This window comes from Saccopteryx leptura, chromosome 12 (genome assembly GCF_036850995.1).
Source record: "Saccopteryx leptura isolate mSacLep1 chromosome 12, mSacLep1_pri_phased_curated, whole genome shotgun sequence".
NCBI classification, from domain to species: Eukaryota; Metazoa; Chordata; class Mammalia; order Chiroptera; family Emballonuridae; genus Saccopteryx; species Saccopteryx leptura.
In genome coordinates this window covers 23,535,316-23,551,028 of record NC_089514.1, presented here as the reverse complement: position 1 = coordinate 23,551,028, position 15,713 = coordinate 23,535,316, and positions in this window count along the sequence as shown.

Here is a 15,713-nt window from a genome sequence, read left to right as displayed (position 1 = left end):
CCATCTATATTATCAGACAAAAAGTATATTTTTATTTATTCATTTTAGAGAGAAGAGAGAAAGAGAGAGATAAAAGGGAGGTAGGAGCAGGAGCAAGAAGCATCAACTCTCATATGTGCCTTGCCCAGGCAAGCCCGGGGTTTTGAACTGGCAACTTCAGAGTTGCAGGTCGATGCTTTACCCACTGTGCCACCACAGGTCAGTCCAGACAAAAATATTTAAAAAATTATTTCAAAACAAAATAGCTTGTTTATGACAACCTGAAAATAATAAGCTACAATCTAAGAAAATATTTATGAGCATTGTATTTTTAAAGAGATTAATTCACATAGCCAGGTTGTTGATAACACAAGAATTAAAAGAAAGGCAGAAAATCTAAAAATAAAAATAAAAATTAACATCTGTTGTATACAAATGTGAAGGACTTCTAGTAGGAAAGAGAAATTCTAATTTTTGTTATGAGTCACCTACTATTTGACTAAGCACCTCTATAACATTTTGGTTTGTTATGTTTAAACCTAAAGTATAAGTTTCATTGAGGTATCTAAGAGCCTAGCAACAAGAAGATTGTTTTAAGCCATTTGTTACTTTGCTTGTAAAACAAACTCCTTTATATAGAAATGAAAAAAACAAAATGGCTCTGTTATAAGCCTTTTAATTTATGTTTCTGGCATTCCACTTGTTTCTGGAAAAATTATTGTCCAGATGTAAGTTTTTACTTAATAATATTGATTCTTACATCATTAACTCTTTGAATAATATAGAATTATGTATATATTTAGCTGAAATTCTTACAATAGTGCTGAGATTATACTGAGCACACTGCAGTCAAGTTAATGAATGTAATTAGATAATCATACACTAGTTAGTGTATACTGAATACTACCTATTGAAGAAAAACACTTCTAGGTTTATATACATAAAGAGCTTTAAAAACATTTAAAAATATATATATATGTGTTATTTGTGTGTGTTAATTTATATCGTACATATATTTTATTGTATATGGTCAAAGAGAAGTTTGGGAAAAGCAAATGTTAAAAGAGTCACATTAAATGTAGCAGTTATGTACTCAGTTACCCAGAATCCTTTTTAATTCAAGCATCTAATATTTTTCCCCCTTACCAATTGGTTAAATAATCCGACTCAACCGATTTTCATTAATCTACTGCTTTCATTGTAGAACTTCTCTTCATATTAGTCCCTACTTTTCCCCAGTCATTGGCTTCTCTATATAAACCAGTAAATTATGAGGAGTCAATGGTAAAAATAAAATACCCTCTGTCCCCTCCCCCAATACACACAACTACTCAAGTCAAGAGAATAAAGGATGAAAAGCCATCTGCCCAACCAACATATCTAAAGCAAGATTCTTTAAATAGGCTGCTCAGGAGGATTGGCTCTATTATTACAAACCTAAGAATTATATATTGGCAGTTGTAGTTTCCTTACCTGAAGAAGTACTTGCCAACAGAAGAAAAAAAATTATGGGGCCTAGAAAATAAGATTAAGGAGCAAGAATGTATCAGAGACTCTGAGGTAGAATAACAAAACTGAGATTGCAAACACTAATTTCACCACTTTTTGTTTTCACTATTTTCTTTCTTTTAATTTTTTTAATTGACTTTAGAGAAAGAGAGAGAGAGAGGAACATTGATCTGTTCCTGGATGTGCCCTGACCCCGTATTAAACTCACAACCTTGGTATATTGAGACAATGCTCTGAGCTCTTGCCCATGCTACTCTTTTCTTTTTCTTACCTGAACTAAAAGATTATTTAGTTTAAATTTATTTATTATAAAAATTCTTAACAACTTCCCCTTTTATGTTGCCACTGAAAATATTCTTGTAAAATTTCAAATTTAGCAGTATGGCGTTTAAGAGTGTTGAAGGCCTTAGCCAGTTTGCTCAGTGGTAGAGTGTTAGCCTGCTGTGTATATGTCCTGGGTTTGATTCCTGGTCAGGGCACACAGAAGAACCTACCATCTGCTTCTCCACCTCTCCTTCTCTACCTTCTCTCTATCTATTAATTCTCCTCCCACAGCCATGGCTTGGTTGCACCAAGTTGGTCCCAGGCGCAAAGGATGGCTCCATGGCCTTGCCCAAGGTGCTAAAGTAGTTCAGTTGCCGAGAAATGGAGCAGAGGCCTCAGATGGGCAGAATATCACCCAGTAGGGGGCTTGCCGGGTGAACCTTGGGGTACATACAGGAGTCTGTCTCTCTGCCCTCCCACTTCTCACAAGAAAAATAAATAAAATAAAATAAATAGTGTTTAAAATATATTAAGCCTTTGTATTAACTGCAATTTATACAAAAAAGTTCAATATACTACTGGGTTCACTAAAATGCAAAGAAAATATCTAAACAGTAAAACTACAAACATGAAATTTAAATTTTAGCAGATATAAGAGACAAGGAAAATAGAACATAACATGTTTGACCTTAAGGTACCGGCAATCAGTAGCTCTTGTTGAAGAAGTTGAAGACAAAACTTGCACATAAATGTAAGGACCCCTAGAAAGTTCTCATTGGTCTAGGGTGTGCTGTGGGCATTGGAGTTTTTAAAAACTCTCCCAAGTGATTCTGATATGCAGTTAAGGTTGAGAATTACTTAATTAGAGCAATGTCAATTACCGGAGACAGATTCTTATACAAACAACTATAGTACAAAATAGATTTTTTTTCCAGAATAGAATAATTTAAAAGTGACCATTGGAGAAAGAGAGAGCATAAGAAGAAATAAATGGGGAGATTAATTTTAATTAAGAAAAATTGAGAAAGACTCTGTAGAAAAGTACCTAAGAAGATGAGGAGGGATTATGAATGTACTTCCTGAGACTAGCTTTTATCTACCTATAAATGATCTCTAAACTATTTTCTTAAATTACATTTTGACATATATTAGGCTTTCAATTCTTGTTTCACATAAGACACTCACAATTTATTACCATGACTATATCTATATATTATAGATTTTTGAATGAAATATATAAATTGAAAATAAAGCAAATAGTATCATTTAAAGAGTTATAAAAGGCCTGACTTGTGGTGTAGTGGACAAAGTGATGATCTGGAATGCTAAGTTTGCCGGTTCAAAATCCCAGGCTTTCCCAGTCAAGGCACATATGAGAAAAGAGTTGCTGTTTCCTTCTCTCTCTCTTTCCTCTTTCTAAAGTCAATAATTAATGTTTTTAAATATAATAAAATTAAGTTATAAGTGAATGATATAGGTGAATACAAATATATAGTAAAATTTCAAAATTTAGTTCATACCCATAGCATTGTAAAAGCAAAAACTTTATAAGTATTGCTGTAAAACATTTCCATATTATAGCTATTTTTTACAAGTAATTATTTGATAAATACTTTTGTTTATGTAGAATCTGCTATATTGTGCATTTAAATCCATTAATTTGAAACCCCATACAAATTCTAAATTGGTCTTACATTATTCAAACAATTTTGGCAGGATCAATTCACAAGAGTTAAATCAATAAGTTACACCAAGCACCCATATAACTGTATAGATCAGCATCTTCACATAAGGTAGTGGTTCTCAAACGTTGCACTTTGGTCACGGATTTGAATTTAGCGAGCCACAGAACACACTGAACTTTCCTCTGTACCATCCACATCTCGACTGGCATGGCCGTGGGCTGCTCCGCTGTCTACACGGTGTTACGTCATCATCTGTGCATGCGCACATGCTGCCACATCATCCTACAGAAACTGGGATGGCTTTCCTTTTATTTGGTGCAGAATTCACATTTCTATCATCTTTTGTTGCTTTCCTGTGACCTGTCAAAAGTGCACCATGACTTTACAGACACAATGTATTTAGTCTGGGGCATAGATCTCTTTTGCTTTGGATTGTCAAATAAAAATAAAAAAAACAACAGCAGCTATAGGGTGTGAATGAGTCAAAATTATACCCTTTTTGGGGGGTCAGATCAGCAAAAAATGTGTTTTTGGTGTACCTTAGAATTTTAGTAATTAGTTTATGTGTACCATGAGATGAAAAGGTTTTCAATTGCTATTTTAAGTATTTGACCTCTTGCTTGTTTTTATATCTTCACAAGAGTTTCATGCATATTCAAAAAATTCTTTTAATGTCAGAATACTTTCAAAAAAACTATAATATAAAATCTTTGACTTAAAAGTTAAAAAATGCAGCAAAAATAAATATTTACAAATTTTTGTAGAAATTGTAAAAAAGAGGGTTAAAATACGCCAGAATGCGTTCATTTGCATTAAAGCCCTCTCTTTCAAGAAATGGGGACAAAGCTGAAGACCTTGTATGGTTTTGCTACTGGAAAGTGAAGTGTACAAAGTAATAGTAAAACCAGCTGTGGTCAAAGGAACCCACTACTTGTACCTACCCATTCTTGGTCTGAGGAAGTTGATAACCACAGTGTGGGGCAGAGCTTTTATGAAGATTCCTGCCACCTGCTGGGCACACAGCTGGATGTTGTAAGCTGTGCTGCAGCCTCTCCCTTGAAAGGTGTGTCTCTTGGGAAATATCTTTAGGTGAGTTTAATTCTAGGCATAAGGAAATGTCCCAGTTACTCTCTGAAAAAAAAATAATAATCCAGATGCTTATGTCAGAAGTCCAAAAAACAACCTCACCACATAATTTCAAAGTTTCATTCTGAATATTGTTTCTAGATTTCATCTCTCATTTGGTTGAAAAATCCCTGTTGTTGACTTGGTATTTTGTTTGGGATTGCACTGAGTTATAGAATTACAGCAGAGGAAGTTGGATAAAAACTGACATCTTTACAGATGTGTTTTCACAGTTGGAAATATTGCATATTTCCATGTGCTCAGATTTTTATAATCTTTAGTAAAATATTGTAAATTTCTTTGTAGAATCAGTGCACATTTATATGTTTTTTGATTGGCTTATTCCTAGGTATTTATAATTTTTTTCAGTAACATATGGGTAGTTTACTGAAAGCTATTAATTTTGACAAACTGGCTCATGACTCTGTCATTTGCAAGTGCAATAGAGAGGGTTTTTTTTTTCTTTTTAAATATATTTTTTATCCTTTTAAGGTATTTTATGAGGGAGAGGAGTCATATGCCTTTATTAATTCAATCTGCCATCATGATCCAGTTTCTTGGATTTAATAGTTCACATTCAGGAAGGAAACTAATTTGGGTATTCACAGCTCTACAGTTCACTAAGGACAGCATAACTCATTTGTAACCTAGTAACCACATTTGTCACTAAATTACATATTGCCATGCTAGCTAAGTAACAGTTCCAAAGTGTTAACCTGAAAGAGGTTACTGGAAACCTCAGTAATTTAAACATTTTAGGTCTGCAGAGGTGAAGGATGAGACTCTTCCACAATCATTGTCCTGCAGAGAAGTGGAAAATGCTATAAAATAAAATTAAACTTGACCAGTGAAAGAAAAAAGAAAAAAAGTAGTTTTCTCCATTTCTCTCTCTCTCTCTCTCTCTCTCTCTCTCTCTCTCTCTCTCTTTCTTGACAAAAACAGAGAGAAGAAACAGAGTCAGAGAGGGACAGATAGGGACAAACAGGAATGGAGAAAGATGAGAAGCATCAATTCTTTGTTGCGGCACCTTCGTTGTTAATTGATTGCTTTCTCATATGTGCCTTGACTGGGGGGCTACAGCGGAGTGAGTGACGTCTTGCTCAAATCAATGACCTTGGGCTTCAAGCTGGCGACCTTTGGGCTCAAGCCAGTGACCATGGGGTCATGTCTATGATCCCACGCTTACGCCAGGGACACTGTGCTCAAGCTTGTGAGCCCACACTCAAGCCAGATGAGCCCACTCTCCAGCTGATGACCTTGGGGTTCGAACCTGGGTCCTCTGCATCCCAGTCCGATGTTCTATCCACTGTGCCATTGCCTGGTCAGGCTAATAGTTCTTGATATTAAATCAATTCACACAAAATATTTTCTCTCACTTCAATGACAATAACTATACACATAGAAAAATATAAATACACATATAATCATAATATGCATAAAATAGATCTATATTTTTCTTTTAGCGAAGTGGTTTTGATATCTTATCTGGAGTGAAATCATAACATTTTCCTTCATGGATTCTCCATAAAGTTGTCATTTTTTCCTGTATTATCAAAGTGAAAACAAGCTTCACCAACAGCCATTTGTGACCACAGGCAAGAGACATAAATTAGAAATTTACTTCAAAGTATTTTTTGGAGGCTAATCTGTCTTCTAAATTACAAAAATGTGCTAATTAAGATCACCTCTTAACTTCTATCTGTTATTCTTACAGACTTTGAAGACAAATTTGTGAAAGAATTTGACTCAAGTATTGAAGTATAGTGAGTATATGTGGTTCTTTTGGTCACTCTTTGTGGTTGTTTTTTTAAGATTTAATTCATTGATTTTGAGAGAGGAGAGAGGACAGAGGAGAGAGGACAGAGAGAGAGAAGGGAGGGAGGATCAGGAAGTATCAACTCATCGTTGTTTTTATATGTGCCCGGAGTGGCCAAGCCCAGGGTTTCAAAATCAGTGACCTTAGCATTCCAGGTCGATGCTTTATTCACTGTGCCCCCACAGGTCAGACGGGTCCCTCTTTGTTTTGTTTTGTGTTTTTCCTATTACTTTTTAAATTTTTATATAGTTTTTATATTTTAAATTTTATTGATTTATATAGAGAGAAAGGAAAGTAGAAAAAGGAAGAAAGAGAGATTTAGAGAGAAACATCAATTTGTTGTTCCACTTACTTAAGTATTCATTGGTTGATTCATATATATATGAATATATATCCCCTGACAGGGAATGGAACCCTTATCTTCGGAGTATTGGGAGGATGGTTTAATCAACTGACGTACCTTGCCAGGGCCTCAGTCGCTCTTTGGATGCAACAGATAACTGTAAAAACTGCAGTACATAAGTCGAGTCATTTCAGCTTAACACAGGACTTTTTCAAAGTGAAAATAGCACTTTCCAATTAGAGAATAACTCTCTTTCTTCATTGACATTCTTTATTTCAGTAGCAGAATTTCAGAGGACATCACACTTTTATCTTAAAATAACAGCAGAAGCAGCAACATAAAGAATTGCACTGCTTTATTCAAAGCTGGAAATTGCATTAACATTTTATGTTTTGAATAAAATAATTTATTCTAGGATTGAGAGTACATGCTTATGTCTTTCATCATGCTGGCAAATCAAGATTTTTGTCTGTTCATTCAGAATATAATGAAGCATCTCTCTGTTTCCTCAGAGTAAATCAATGTTTATAGAATTCTATATAAATAGATGTGTACGTGTGTGTGTGTACACATGAATCAAGGCTAAGAAATGTTGCTAAAATTATTTCAAGTAATATTTTTTATTTTCTAAATTTTCATTTTATATTTACCAAACATATAAATCTCATAGCTGCTAAGTATAAACTATTAGATTATTAGATTATTTAGGACTCTATTGGTTGCAAATGATAGAAAGACAAGCCAGATGTGGGCCATATAGAATATACTGGTTCATTAATCAAACTATAGGTATCAGGGCAATAGAACCAAAAATGTGTGATCACTTGTTTCTCTCTCCCCCTCTCTCTTTCTCTCACTCTCTCTCTCCCTCCCTCCTTCTTCACTCCCTCCCTCTCTTCCTCTCTGACAGACAGGCTTTTTCTAGACCTCCTGGTTTTAAGCATGTGCCGTATTCTAGTCTATAAGAAACATTTACTGGGATTTGTTTTTGGTCTTCTTTTCAGCTGGTAAAAAATTTATTCTAATTCAACCAATATTAATAAAATCTAATGTTGTAGGCACTATGTTAGGCGCAGGGTGTAGGTGCATAGCTATAGATCTTATTTTGTGGTAGCTCGTGATCTATTAAGGAAGAGAGAAAAGTAAGTATAAGATAAAATTATATAAATGTATAGATATATATATAATATTTGCTATAATAATGTACAATAAAGTTATATACAAAGTTTACATTAGTAAAAAATCATTATCATTGAGCCCCTTTGCAGAAAAGGGGAGAAATTTGGGCATAGGGAGCGATGACATTGGAGGTGATGCCAAATAAATATTGGAAGAATTAATGTGTTTAACAGTTGACTTATATGTAAGAATATAAAATGTTAAGGCATAGAGTCACAGAATAATATGGTACATTGAAGAATTGTGAATATTTCAGATAAATGAGGAATAAATCACACAAGTAATTTTTTATAGACAAAGAGAGTGATAGCTAAGGTCAGAATAAAAAGGATACTGGAATTTATTCTAATATAATTGAACATTTTTAAACAAAATTGAGTGAGCTAAGGGGCAGTGACATGATCAAATTTTCATTTATAGATATCTGGCTGGCAAGAGTGTGGAGAGAAGATTAATGAGGAATTGACTATTGCCCATTAAATGAAACAGCAAGCAAGAGTTTAATTTCTGGAACCAAATCACTGATTCAGGAGTAAAGATTGCTGATAGAAACCTGACTATAATTAGAGAATGGTTTCTACAAATATATATTAGTATATACACACACACACACACACACACACACACACACACAATTTTACAACAAATATTAAATTTAAAAAAAAACGGTTGTCAATTATTGCTGATTAGCAGTGGCTTGTATTTATGATATGCATGTATCACTTAGTTATAAACTCAAGATTATGAAGGTTACATACATTCATTAGTAAATTTATAATTTGGCTTAAAAGACATAGAGCAATGGCCTGACTAGGTATGGTGCAGTGAACAGAGCATTCAACTGGGTCACAGAGGACCCAGGTTCAAAACACGAGGTTGCTGAGTACAGGTTCATCTGGCTGAAGCATGGGTTCACCAGCATGAGCATGGCGTCACTGACTTGAGCGTGGGATCATAGACATGACCCCATGGTTGCTGGCCTGAGCCCAAAGGTCGCCGGCTTGAGCCCAAAGTCACTAGCTTGAGCAAGGGGTCACTAGGCCTGCTGTAGCCCCATGGTCAAGGCACGTATGAGAAAGCAATCAATGAACAACTAAGGAGCCACAATGTAGAACTGATGTTTCTCATCTTTCTCCCTTGCTGCCTATCTCTCCTTCTCTGTCCCTCTCTCTGTCTCTCTGTCTCTGTCTCTGTCACAAAAAAAAAAAATAAAAAAAAAAACAGAACAATGAAATAGAATTGAGTGGTAACAGCATATTTACACAACATCTACACCCTGTTAAATTTATATAGGCCTACTCTCAAAAGAATAAAACAGTACAAAAAATATTCTGGTCAGTTCTAAAATCATATATTTGATTTTTCTTTTTTCTTTTTAAGATTTTACTTATTGATTTTAGGGAGATTTTACTTATTGATCTTTTTAAGATTTTATTTATTGATTCTTTTTTTTTTTTTTTTTTTTTTTTTGTATTTTTCTGTAGTTGGAAACAGTGAGGCAGTCAGACAGACTCCCGCATGTGCCCGGCCTGGATCCACCTGGCATGCCCACCAGGGGGCGATGCTCTGCCCATCTGGGGCATTGTTCTGTTGCGACCAAAGCCATTTTAGCACCTGAGGCAGAGGCCATGGAGCCATCCTCAGCGCCCGGGCCAACTTTGCTACAATGGAGCTTTGGCTGCAGGAGGGGAAGAGAGACACAGAGAGGAAGGAGAGGGGGAGGGGTGAAGAAGCAGATGGGCACTTCTCCTGTGTGCTCTGGCCGGGAATCAAACCCGGGACTCCTGCATGCCAGGCCAACGCTTTACTACTGAGCCAACCGGCCAGGGCCACTTATCGATTCTTGTCAGTTCTAAAATCATATATTTGATTTTTCTTTTTTAAGATTTTACTTAATGATTTTAGAGAGGGAAGTGGGCAAAGAAGTAAGAAGTTATCAATCAACTTGCAGTTGCTTCTCATATGTGCCTTGACCAGGCAAACCCGGGGTTTCATACTGGGGAGCCTCAGGTCAATGCTTTATCCACTGCACCACCACAGGTCAGGTATGTTTGACTTTTAAATATTATTTTATTATATGGCAGTACATTATGTATTGAAATCCATTCCCAACTCATCCATATAAGGCACACTCTAAAATAGCCATTCCCTTCATCCTTTTTTTTTTTTCTTTTTTCTTTATTTACTGATTTTTAGAGAAAGGGAAATGGGAGGTGAGACAGAGCGGGAAGCATCAACTCATAGTAGTTGCTTCTCATATGTGCCTTGACCAGGCAAGCCTGGGGCTTCATACCAGCAACCTCAGCATTCCAGGTCGACCTTTTATCCACTGTGCACCACAGGTCAGGCACCATCTGCTCTTTAATAACCTATCTGCTTCTGAACCCCATACTGTTAATTACATTTTCTCCCATTTTGAAATGCCTTTTATTCCCCTGTCAACAAAGTCTATCCTCCCACATTCTTAGGACCTGGCTCAAGTCTTTTTCTTCCATGGTGATTTCACAAAAACAGCACACTCTAATCATTTCCTTCTCTTATTTCTAATCAGTGAAGCAGTAAGATATAATTTAACTTTTTAACATTTTCTTCTTTATGAGTCTCGCAGTTCCTTGATGGAAGGACTAAACCTTAAAAGTCTTTTTTTTTAATATATATCTCACATAGCACAGCATTCAAGACAGAGTAAAAGTTCCCTACATAACTTTTTACTGATTCATGCTGGTAATATCAGAAAGAATTGCCATCATTCTTTTTATTCAAGGAAAAGTCCTAATTAGATAGAAATGCTTAAAGATTTTAAGGGGATATTCAATCAATGTTGTTTACTGCCTGAGCTTATACTGATTCAATTAGAACAGGCAGACCAGATGAGAGAACTCGCTGGATTTTTTTTCCCTTTGGTCCCATTCCACAATAACCCCAGGCAGTCTAATTAATGTTTGATTTTTTTCTTTTTGTCTACTCAAATACAGAAATGTTGTAAAGACAATGTCCAAAACTGGAGAAGGAAGCACTTCCACCATTTGATTACTAACAAAATTTTCTTAAAACATTCCTTATAAAATCTACATCACAGGAAGTTAAATAAAAATAAAATGATGGAAGATTCTTAATATATAAAACTCTTTAAAATTTAATCTTACAAGGTTATATGTATAACTTGTATATTTTACAATAAATTATACATGTTTTATTCATCTACGGATAAGGCAAACCCTTGCAATAAGTCATTTATTTGAAATGAACCAATTCAGTAATATGCCTGATGGCAGTTATAAGTTCAGTTAAATTACTTTATCAGTATTAACTTTTATTTTTGTATTGAAACAGCTGGTTAACTGCAGAGCTTTTAATTTTACATGAGAAATAAAAACATTTTTAAATAAAATATTTAATACAATTGTGCTAGAAAAAAATATAAAAGGATTTAGAAACTATGATATAACAAACTATTTCATTCACAATATACTCTAGGTAAGTGCTTTCTAACTTCAGAAGTATCTGGTTGACTCTTTTAAGAATAATTACTTTCAAAATTAAAGAAAAAAAGTCTTTAGAAAAATTTTGATTTGACATAATTTCAGCATAATTGGGCAACATATATATTTAGAGCTTAAAAGATTTGAATTATCCTTACTATGGAACAATCTTGTTTAAAAAAATTAAAAGGCAGTCAAGTATATAAGACTAGTAAATTCCATGGGAGAATTTTAGTGAGAAAAATAATTAGAAAAAATGTGTTAGAGAAATTGACTGAGATAAAGAGAGAGAAAGAGAGAGAGAGAGAGAGAGAGAGAGAGAGATCTAAATTTAGTCCAAAGCAATAACCTACTCTAATAATTGCTGGGCATCAGTGATTATTTCTCTTTCTGGCAAAGGCATGAAGAGAGGCATGGTAACCCATTCAACCACATTCCCTGGATTAAAGAAACTCAACTGAAATACCTTTCTGCTTAATGTTACTATTGGTAGCAGAGAAATTATAAATATTTATATTATGCTCCTTACATATATATATACTTTATCTCAGACAAGTTTGAACTTTTTTCTCTCTTTTTTTCTACTAAATATTAAAGTAGCAGGATAATAAAAACAAGTTTCCCTTGGTTTCTGCTCATATTAATCAAGAAACCGTAAATAAGCCTGCTCTTAGTTGATAAGCAACAATTAGAGCGTGAGCTATAAAAAAAAAATAAATTCCTGTCTTTGGGTTTTAGAATATTTTACTTGAAAAATCTTTGACCCTGGCTGGTGGCACAGTGGATAGAGCATCGGCCTGGCATATGGACTTCCTGGGGTCACACACAGGAGAAGCAACCATGTTTCAGTCCCCCCCCCCAACCCCTAATGATAATAATAATAATATATTTTTTTAAATCTTTGATTTCTTGTGTTTGTATTTATGGTTAACTGTATCAAGCTAAATACTATATTGACGTTTTCACAGTGAAAAGTATAATAAATTACTCCCTTGTAGCTCTCTTTAAGGTAGCAGGTAAAATTAAAAACACAGGTGATCAAGAGAGGTGATCTTTTTATTTTCTTCTATGCCTTGAATAATTTACCCAATGATCAAATCTCTGACTTCAAGGGGACTTGAGTGCCATCCACCCTTTCTACCATCCATTGCCTGTATTCTTCCTAAAACCTAACTGAGAGAATGTTTATTCTTTACCCAAAGACTTCCTGTGGCAAGACAAATACTTCCTGTTAAAATGGAAGTGAATTTTCAGTATTTTAAAAAAAATACAGCACTTGGTTTTCTTTATTCTATATATGTTTACCAAAGCACAAAATGTGTCTCATTTTTAGCATATCCACCATACACTTGCATTATTCAAAGAATGTGATACGCTTTGCTTTTGTACTAATATTGTTATTCTGGACATTTTCTTATTATTAGGTATTAACTATTTTTTTAAACCTAAACATAACGGTTTCTATTTTTTGTAAATTTTTAGCTATTTATTTTGACTTATTTTTGTTGTATCAGAGTTATATTCCTTATTTATTACTCAGCTCAAGTTTTCACTGGCCTGTCCAGCATTATACCATTTGTAAATGTTAACAAAATCGACAGTAATAACTGCACTGGCAGCAGCTGATGCTGGAGAAAAACCAGGGGTAGAATTTTGATATCACTGTCAGTTCTCTTTAAGTATTCTTGTATCTTAAAAAAAAAAAAATTAGGGTCCAGGTCTCAAATAATTATGCTTTTAGTACTTTGTTAGGATCACACATAAAAACATAATTCTAATTCTGAACATATACAAATGTGCCTGATTGATAATGAAAAGAAATGATTGTACATACTCTCTGACCTCAGGAAACTTAAGGTTATTTGGAAGTAAAATTTTAAGGAATCAGTTGGTCATTAAATGCAGTAATATGACCTGGGCCTTATTAACCTCATGATATCATTTAATTCATTCATTCATTCATTCATTCATTTATTTATTTATTTTGTATTTTTCTGAAGCTAGAAACGGGGAGAGACAGTCAGACAGACTCCCGCATGCGCCCGACCGGGATCCACCCGGCACGCCCACCAGGGGTGATGCTCTGCCCACCAGGGGGCGATGCTCTGCCCCTCCAGGGCGTTGCTCTGCTGTGACCAGAGCCACTCTAGCGCCTGGGGCAGCGGCCAAGGAGGCATCCCCAGTGCCTGGGCCATCTTTGCTCCAATGGAGCCTTGGCTGCGGGAGGGGAAGAGAGAGACAGAGAGGAAGGAAGGGGGCAGGGGTGGAGAAGCAAATGGGCGTTTCTCCTATGTGCCCTGGCCGGGAATCGAACCTGGGTCCCCCGCACACCAGGCCGATGCTCTACCGCTGAGCCAACCGGCCAGGGCCTCATTCATTCATTTATTGAACAGAAATTTTAGCTAAGGTTAACTTCTATCAATTATTATTATTATTATTATTATTACTATTGGTATTTACTATCAACATGACTATTACCAGATGCTAGGCAACCCCTTAGGTCTGGGAAATTGAGCATGGGACAACACAGAATTTCTTTTACTCATAAAGCATACACTTCATGAGAGGAAGACAGACAATATAGTGAATAAATGAAAACAAAATGGTTTCAAGTAGTGACAAATACTGTGAAGCAATAAATCAGAGTAACAGGAACATGTAAAGGTTCTTGAGCTAGGAACTAGTGTGGCAAATAAAGTAAAAATAAAATGGCTCATAATGCTCACTTAATAAATGTTAGCTGAATGGATAAATGAAAAAATAAATGATACAAGATTTTAAAAATTAATGATTCAAAGGAGAAAAAGACAAATGGGTTAGAAACCATCCTCAATATGTCCACCATTTTTTCAATCACAAAGAGAAAGCAGATACAATTAACCCTCGTATTCCCATGCCCATTCATCAGAGTTGCATAATTGCCTTTTTGTGACACCCCTACCCATGAAAGGCTATGCTTTTATTTTATCCTGTTTTAAGAATACATGTGTAGTCTTCCCTAGGCTCTCTTTTTCAAAAGATAGCTGTGAAATCCTGCCCAGGCGTAGAAACCATTTAGAGATCGCATTTGGAGTGTAAATCAATTGTATACACTAGGATGTCAAAGAATACCATAGGGAGATGTTTGGGGAGGGGGTTGGGGTGGAGGTGTCCCAGGGCTCCTGAACCATTTTTGTTTAAAGCCCTAAAGTAAAATTTCAAATGCAAATCCGAATAAAAAACTATCAGCATTTTCTTCCTTCTCCCAAGGAGTCACATAAGGTAAACTATTATGACACAATGAAAAGAAAAGTAAACCCATGCTCCTAAGTAGTGATCTCAATTGTTGGGATTAATTTCTCAGTTGAACAGCATCCACAGGTGTGATTTATTTATTTATTTTTCAACGCAGAATGTTTTCTGACAGATGGTAATAGCAAGTTAAATAAAAACTGCGTATATCAAAAGTTGGAGAACGCCTGGGCTCATGAAGAGAAAAAGAATCATAAATAAATGTATTTCAAGATATCCCTATGTTTACTGAGTTCTGAGGTAGTGAAAGAAAACTTCTCATTTATAGTGCAGAAAATAAAGCTTTCTTACCTCCATTCTCTAACTCTGATTAATACTAACAAATGGCCTGTGGTGCATTCTTGGTAAAAAACTCTGGATATCAGATATCTCTTTGTGGACACTAAATATAGCACATTTTAAATGATGATTTCACTTAAAATTTGTAAATGAATAAATATATTTAGCCTATTTTATGCATCCTAACTCCAAAACAGAATCAAATTAATCTAGAACATATATTTGTAAAAATAAGTAGGTTTACTCAGGAAAAAGAAAGAAAAAATAATAGGTTCATTCATTAACATTAAATTTATGGAATACAATCCTGTTGGTGAAAAAAAATCTAGGATGAATAAAAAATTTTTATTTTTTCAATCACAACAGAACCTAAACCTACTTATAAAAGAATACTGAATATAATTTTAAGGCAAATCAAGATGATATTGCTCTAACAAAATAATGATAGGCCACTTTACCTTAGGATCCATGTGTGAAAAAAATAATTGTGCCTGGAATTGCTGTCATTTTTTCACAAATGCCATTTTCTATGCATTGCAAATAAACTAAGGCTTGATCTATATTCTGGGTTTACATATATACTAGAAAAAAAGTTTCTATTTTAAAATTAATATTTTTCTAAATGTTATGATTCCTTCTATACTATAAAAGCTATTTGATGTAAATGAAGCTGGCAAATTGAAATATATCAGTCTATATATATTCTGTATATAACACTGAGATTTTGCTGTCCTTTTGTCTTAAATTTATAAACAGCAATT